The sequence below is a fragment of the Nerophis ophidion genome, linkage group LG13 (genome assembly GCF_033978795.1).
Source record: "Nerophis ophidion isolate RoL-2023_Sa linkage group LG13, RoL_Noph_v1.0, whole genome shotgun sequence".
Lineage (NCBI taxonomy): Eukaryota > Metazoa > Chordata > Actinopteri > Syngnathiformes > Syngnathidae > Nerophis > Nerophis ophidion.
Genome location: NC_084623.1, coordinates 58993344 through 59001945, shown reverse-complemented (window position 1 = coordinate 59001945; position 8602 = coordinate 58993344). Strand labels below are relative to the sequence as shown.

The 8602-nt window shown below is 39.9% G+C and overlaps 1 protein-coding gene across 1 annotated transcript in view; it reads left to right on the top strand.

The window, feature by feature from the left end:
• The window catches only part of LOC133564796 (protein mono-ADP-ribosyltransferase TIPARP-like), a 71513-nt gene extending 68547 nt beyond the window's left edge, over window positions 1–2966 (top strand). Inside the window, exon 7 of the mRNA XM_061919294.1 lies at window positions 1–2966. This exon is cut by the window's left edge and continues 345 nt beyond it. The gene's annotated coding sequence lies outside the window, so the exon portion shown is untranslated.
• The last annotated feature ends 5636 nt before the right edge of the window (window positions 2967–8602 follow it).

Genomic DNA, 8602 nt, shown 5'->3' with positions numbered 1-8602 from the left:
ACTATAGTACTTCAGTACGTGTACATCAGGGGTGTCCAACTTGCAACACCACCACTACTCCAACTACCATTGCTGACATCCGCTAGCCCGACGTAAATGCTAACGTTAGCGTGCTAACAGTCAGAATACGCAATGTACCGAGTCATATGATCATGAAGCCTACGCATGTTAGCTTTAAATATAAATTTAAAAAAAGTTAGCATGCTAACGTTAGCATGCTGACAGTTAGCATGTATTAACCCCAAGCTAAAGGTGTTTGGCATGTAAAATTGGCTGAAAAGGTTATCATGCTAATGTTGGCATGATGACAGTTAGCACATGTCAAGTAGCAAGTTCTATGATGTTTTTCGGCTGCAAAATAGCCACAAAAAGGTTAGCATGCTAACATAAACATTATAGCATGCTATTTTTGGGGGGAAATGTAGAAAGTACCAAGTCTTTTGACCGTGAAGCGTATGGATGTAAAATTAGCTAAAAAAAAAACTAAAAAAAAGTTAGCATGCTAACCATAGCGTCTGCTAAGTACCAAATTATGACGTTTTCAGCTGCAAAATTGGCAAATAAATTAAATGCTTATGATAGCATGTTAAACAATTGAAATTCGTCAAGTACCAAGTCTTATGACCACGAAGCGTACACATGTCAATTTAGCTAAAAAAAAAAAAAAGGCATGCTAGCGTTAGCATGCCAACAGTTGGTATGTATTAAGTACCAAGTTATATGACTCCAGATGTCTGGCTGAAAAAAATGATCATGCTAATGTTAGCACGTGTCAATTAAGTCATATGACCATGAAGCGTACATATGTAAAATTAGCTTAAAAAGTTGTCATGCTAACAATTAGCATGTGGTGAGTACCAAATTATATGACTCGAGGTGTTTTTCTGTAAAATTGGCTGAAAAAGTTATCATGCTAATGTTAGCACGTGGCAAGTACCAAGTCGTACGACCATGAAGCGTGCATATGTCAAATTAGCTTAAAAAGAGTTGGCATGCTAACAATTAGCCTGTGTTAAGTACGAAATTATAAGAGATGTTTTGCTGTAAAATTGGCTGAAAAAGTTATGCTAATGTTAGCATGTGTCAAGTACCAAGTCATACGACCATGAAGCGTGCATATGTCGAATTAGCTAAAAAAAAAGTTGGCATGCTAACAATTAGCATGTGTTAAGTACCAAATTATAAGAGATGTTTTGCTGTAAAATTGGCTGAAAAAGTTATCATGCTAATGTTAGCACGTGTCAATTAAGTCATATGATCCTGAAGCGTACATATGTCAAATTAGCTAAAAAAGTTGGCATGCTAACAATTAGCATGTAGTTAGTACCAAGTTATATGATTGAAGAGATATTTGACTGTAAAATTGGGTGAAAAAGTTATCATGCTAATGTTAGCATGTGTCAAGTACCAAATCATACGACCATGAAGCGTACATATGTCAAATTAGCAAAAAAAAAAAGTTGTCATGCTAACAATTAGCATGTGTTAAGTACCAAATTATAAGAGATGTTTGGCTGTAAAATTGGCTAAAAAAGTTATTTTAATGTTAGCACGTGTCAAGTACAAAGTCATATGATCCTGAAGCGTACATATGTCAAATTAGCTAAAAAAGTTGGCATGCTAACAATTAGCATGTAGTTAGTACCAAGTTATATGATTGAAGAGATATTTGACTGTAAAATTGGCTGAAAAAGTTATCATGCTAATGTTAGCATGTGTCAAGTACCAAATCATACGACCATGAAGCGTGCATATGTCAAATTAGCAAAAAAAAAGTTGTCATGCTAACAATTAGCATGTGTTATGCACCAAATTATAAGAGATGTTTGGCTGTAAAATTGGCTAAAAAAGTTATTTTAATGTTAGCACGTGTCAAGTACAAAGTCATATGATCCTGAAGCGTACATATGTCAAATTAGCTAAAAAATTTGTCATGCTAACAATTAGCATGTGTTAAGTACCAAATTATAAGAGATGTTTGGCTGTAAAATTGGCAAAAAAAGTTATTTTAATGTTAGCACGTGTCAAGTACAAAGTCATATGATCCTGAAGCGTACATATGTCAAATTAGCTAAAAAATTTGGCATGCTAACAATTAGCATGTGTTAAGTACCAAATTATAAGATGTTTTGCTGTAAAATTGGCTGAAAAAGTTATCATGCTAATGCAGGCATGCTAACAGCACGTGTCAAGTTCTACGAGTTTGACAAAATTGGCTAAAAACGTTAGCATGCTACCGTTAGCATTGCTGCTGCAGGCTGAGCCAATCAGAGACCCCGATGCTGAGCAGTGATAGTTTTGGTCTGTTCCAATGTCAAATACGTGTCTATTGTTGACATTTTCACTTCATTTCCACATTTAAAAATGCATCATCAGGGCAACATTTGCGATGTTGTTGTTTTTTTACTGTTAGCACAAAGCTAAGAAGTTGTGTTTAGCATTCATGGGTTGAACTCTCTTGTCTGGCCTTTGACATCTTTCTTGTGCAAAATGTATCAAAGTTTGGACACCCCTGGTTTTTATGCGCGGCAAATTGTAACCAAAGTGATGAAATTTGACTAAAAAAAGATTTCTTTGGATGAATCTTCTGGAATGTCTGCTTACTATTTCTGTTTTTTTATTTCAGGAAAACCATTTTCACACTGAATTTAATTAGCTGCATGTTTTGCACTAAACATGGCGGGGAAAAAAGGAGTCACTAATTGATGTTTTAGCGTGAAAGAAGAAATGAGCATCAAGAAAACAAAGAGTGGGATAAAAGAAGGCTCGGTGAGCGTGTGGCCCACTCACTGACTGTACTGACACTGCACTGATACCGTGTGTCCTTACAGTTGTTACAAATATATCCTGTTTCAGTACAAAACATGCATTTAATTCAACTTTTATTAAAACCATCTAAAAACAAAAAAATGTTTACATAAAGTGTGAAAAAATAAAAATAAAATTCTGCTTGTGGCCCCTCCGTATGTTGCTATCCGGTATTAGAAAAGAGTTCCTTCAGCCTTTGGTTCGGTTGCCGCCAAGTGGACTATCGAGGAGGACTACTGGATCCAACACTTTTCACCTGTACACACATGTAAGTAGCGTGTACAAAAAATGTTAGTTACTAGCATGTAGCAACATGCTAACGGCAACATCGCCCCCTGCTGTTGTGGACTTTTGGAGGTGTAGAGAAGCCCGGATGTGAACCGGATTCATTCCCATTCAGAACCCATCCTCCTTCAAACTCATTCTTGCAATATGCTGTTGAAAAAGTTTGCACATTTACATTCCTGCTCTTAAATCCATTCAAAAAAAAAAATATTCATTTAAAAAAATTTTTTTTGATAACAATGCTAACATTAGCATGCTAAAAGTTGTGAATTGTAAAGTACCAAATCATATGGCCATGAAGCATTCACATGTAAAATCTGCTAAAAAAGTTAGCATGCTAATGTTAGCAAGACAACAGTTAGCATGTATATTAATTACCAAATTATACAGGACTGAGTTGTTCGGATGTCAAATTGGCTACATATGTTAGCATAGTAATGTTAGCATAACAGTCAAGTCCCAAGAGCTATGAAGTTTTCGACTGTAAAATTGGCACATAAAAAATAAGTTAGCATGCTAAAAGTTGTGAATTGTAAAGTACCAAATCACATGGCCATGAAGCGTTCGCATGTAAAATACACTAAAAAAGTTAGCATGCTAATGTTAGCAAGACAACAGTTAGCATGTATATTAATTACCAAATTATAGATGACTGAGTTGTTCGGATGTCAAATTGGCTACATATGTTAGCATAGTAATGTTAGCATAACAGTCAAGTCCCAAGAGCTATGAAGTTTTCGACTGTAAAATTGGCACATAAAAAATAAGTTAGCATGCTAAAAGTTGTGAATTGTAAAGTACCAAATCACATGGCCATGAAGCGTTCGCATGTAAAATACGCTAAAAAAGTTAGCATGCTAATAGTTAGCAAGACAACAGTTAGCATGTATATTAATTACCAAATTATAGATGACTGAGTTGTTCGGATGTCAAATTGGCTACATATGTTAGCATAGTAATGTTAGCATAACAGTCAAGTCCCAAGAGCTATGAAGTTTTCGACTATAAAATTGGCACACAAAAAATAAGTTAGCATGCTAACATTAGCATGTAATAAGTACAAAATTATTTGATTCAGAGGTGTTTGGGTGTCAAATTGGCTAAAAAAAAATATATATATATATATATATATTAGCATGTAAATGTTAGCATGATAAAAGCATGTGTCAAGTACCAAGTTCTATGAGGTTTTTGGTTGTAAAATTGGCAACAACAAAGTTTGCACACTAACATGCTAATGTTAGCATTACCAAATTATAGATGACTTTGTTTTTCGAAAGTCAAATTGGCTAAATATGTTAGCATGTTAATGTTTGAATAACAGTCAAGTCCCAAGAGCTATGAAGTTTTCGACTGTAAAATTGGCACACAAAAACTAAGTTAGCATGCTAACATTAGCATGTAATAAAAACCAAATTATTTGATTCAGAGGTGTTCGGGTGTCAAATTGGCTAAAAAGATATATATTAGCATGTAAATGTTAGCATGATAAAAGCATGTGTCAAGTACCAAGTTGTATGAGGTTTTTGGTTGTAAAATTGGCAGCAAAAAAAGTTAGCACACTAACATGCTAATGTTAGCATGGCAACAGTTAGCATGTGTATTAATTACCAAATTATAGATTACTTTGTTTTCCGAAAGTCAAATTGGCTAAATATGTTAGCGTGTTAATGTTAACATAACATTTAAGTACCAAAAGCTTTAAAATTGGCACAAAAAAAAGGCTAGCATGCTAACAGTTGAAAATTGTACAGTACCAAATCATATGACCATGAAGCAAAGGCATGTAAAATTAACTTAAAAAGTTAGCATGCTAATGTTAGCATAACAGTCAAGTACCAAGAGCTATGAAGTTTTTGACTGTAAAATGGGCACAAAAAAAGTTTCGCAAGCTAGCAGTTGGAAATTGTACAGTACCAAATCATATGACTGTGAAGCATATGTGTGTAAAATTAACTTAAAAAGTTAGCATGCTAACGTTAGCATGCCAACAGTTAGCATGTAATAAGTACCAAATTATATGATTCTGAAGCGTTTGGATGTCAAATTGGCTAAAAAAAAACATTAGCATGTTAATGATAGCATGCTAACAGCATTAGTCAAGTACCAAGTTCTATGAGGTGTTTGCTTGTAAAAATGGCACACAAAAAGAAGTTAGCACACTCACATGCTAATGCTAGCATGCTAAAAGTTGGAATGCATCAAGTACCAAGTCATGTGACCATGAAGTGTACCCGTGTGAAAACAGTTAGCATGCTATCAATTAGCATGTGTTAAGTACAAAGTTATAGGACTCTGACGTGTTTGGCTGTAAAATTGGCTAAAAATGCTAGCATGTTAATGTTAGCATGTTAATGTTAGCGTGTGGAGAAACAAGTCCGGCAGTAAAGTACACAACATTTGAGTTCGTCTCCATGGCAACGCAGAAGTTTTCTAACCTGCTTTGCAAAAGTTCCAATGAAATATTTCAGCAAATTGCAAGAATGGTTTGATTGGAGAATGTTCTGGAATGTTCTAGAATTGCCTGGTCTGGTCTAGCATGTTCTGGTCTGGTCTAGAATGTTCTGGAATGGTCAGCCAGGTGTGGAAGTGGGTTGCCAAATAGTGAGACGTCTAATAGTGTGTGTAAGAAATGAGAATAAAACCTTTTCAAAATAAAAGCTCCTTGATTGCGCAACATTCTGGAAGGATCCACAACCATGATGAACATGACCAGGAGGAGCTGAAAGTAAAGAGAGGAGCCAGATGAGGTGGTTGGAGTAGGAGGCCACGGGGAAGACCCAGGACAGGTTGGGAGGACTATGTCTCCTGCTGGTCTGGGAACACCTGGGGAGGAGGAAGTCTGGGCTTCTCTGCTTAGGCTGCTGCCCCCGTGACCTCACCTCGGATAAGCAGAAGAAGATGAATGGATGGACTAGTACTAGTAGTACCAGTAGTAGGACTGGTACTAATAGTATAGTCTATCAGTTTGTTTGTTTTTGTGACCATGTTGCCAGTCATGTGACCATGTTGCCAGTCATGTGACCATGTTGCCAGTCATGTGACCATGTTGCCAGTCATGTGACCATGTTGGCAGTCATGTGACCATGTTGCCAGTCATGTGACCATGTTGGCAGTCATGTGACCATGTTGCCAGTCATGTGACCATGTTGACAGTCATGTGACCATGTTGGCAGTCATGTGACCATGTTGACAGTCATGTGACCATGTTGCCAGTCATGTGACCATGTTGGCAGTCATGTGACCATGTTGGCAGTCATGTGACCATGTTGGCAGTCATGTGACCATGTTGGCAGTCATGTCACCACGTTGCCAGTCATGTGACCATGTTGGCAGTCATGTGACCATGTTGGCAGTCATGTGACCATGTTGACAGTCATGTGACCATGTTGCCAGTCATGTCACCACGTTGCCAGTCATGTGACCATGTTGGCAGTCATGTGACCATGTTGGCAGTCATGTGACCATGTTGCCAGTCATGTGACCATGTTGGCAGTCATGTGACCATGTTGGCAGTCATGTGACCATGTTGCCAGTCATGTGACCATGTTGGCAGTCATGTGACCATGTTGCCAGTCATGTGACCATGTTGACAGTCATGTGACCATGTTGGCAGTCATGTGACCATGTTGACAGTCATGTGACCATGTTGCCAGTCATGTGACCATGTTGGCAGTCATGTGACCATGTTGGCAGTCATGTGACCATGTTGGCAGTCATGTGACCATGTTGGCAGTCATGTCACCACGTTGCCAGTCATGTGACCATGTTGGCAGTCATGTGACCATGTTGGCAGTCATGTGACCATGTTGACAGTCATGTGACCATGTTGCCAGTCATGTGACCATGTTGCCAGTCATGTGACCATGTTGGCAGTCATGTGACCATGTTGGCAGTCATGTCACCACGTTGCCAGTCATGTGACCATGTTGGCAGTCATGTGACCATGTTGCCAGTCATGTGACCATGTTGGCAGTCATGTGACCATGTTGGCAGTCATGTCACCACGTTGCCAGTCATGTGACCATGTTGGCAGTCATGTGACCATGTTGGCAGTCATGTGACCATGTTGGCAGTCATGTGACCATGTTGGCAGTCATGTGACCATGTTGGCAGTCATGTGACCATGTTGGCAGTCATGTGACCATGTTGGCAGTCATGTGACCATGTTGCCAGTCATGTGACCATGTTGGCAGTCATGTGACCATGTTGGCAGTCATGTCACCACGTTGCCAGTCATGTGACCATGTTGGCAGTCATGTGACCATGTTGGCAGTCATGTGACCATGTTGACAGTCATGTGACCATGTTGCCAGTCATGTGACCATGTTGGCAGTCATGTGACCATGTTGCCAGTCATGTGACCATGTTGCCAGTCATGTGACCATGTTGGCAGTCATGTGACCATGTTGGCAGTCATGTGACCATGTTGGCAGTCATGTGATCATGTTGGCAGTCATGTGACCATGTTGACAGTCATGTGACCACGTTGGCAGTCATGTGACCATGTTGGCAGTCACGTGACCATGTTGGCAGTCATGTGACCATGTTGGCAGTCATGTGACCATGTTGGCAGTCATGTGACCATGTTGGCAGTCATGTGACCATGTTGGCAGTCATGTGACCATGTTGCCAGTCATGTGACCATGTTGCCAGTCATGTGACCATGTTGCCAGTCATGTGACCATGTTGACAGTCATGTGATCATGTTGGCAGTCATGTCACCACGTTGCCAGTCATGTGACCATGTTGGCAGTCATGTGACCATGTTCCCAGTCATGTGACCATGTTGCCAGTCATGTGACCATGTTGACAGTCATGTGACCATGTTGCCAGTCATGTGACCATGTTGGCAGTCATGTGACCATGTTGGCAGTCATGTGACCATGTTGCCAGTCATGTGACCATGTTGGCAGTCATGTGACCATGTTGCCAGTCATGTGACCATGTTGGCAGTCATGTAACCACGTTGGCAGTCATGTGACCATGTTGACAGTCATGTCACCACGTTGCCAGTCATGTGACCATGTTGGCAGTCATGTGACCATGTTGGCAGTCATGTGACCATGTTGACAGTCATGTGACCATGTTGCCAGTCATGTCACCACGTTGCCAGTCATGTGACCATGTTGGCAGTCATGTGACCATGTTGGCAGTCATGTCACCACGTTGCCAGTCATGTGACCATGTTGGCAGTCATGTGACCATGTTGGCAGTCATGTGACCATGTTGGCAGTCATGTGACCATGTTGCCAGTCATGTGACCATGTTGCCAGTCATGTGACCATGTTGGCAGTCATGTGACCATGTTGGCAGTCATGTGACCATGTTGGCAGTCATGTGATCATGTTGGCAGTCATGTGACCATGTTGACAGTCATGTGACCACGTTGGCAGTCATGTGACCATGTTGGCAGTCACGTGACCATGTTGGCAGTCATGTGACCATGTTGGCAGTCATGTGACCATGTTGGCAGTCATGTGACCATGTTGGCAGTCATGTGACCATG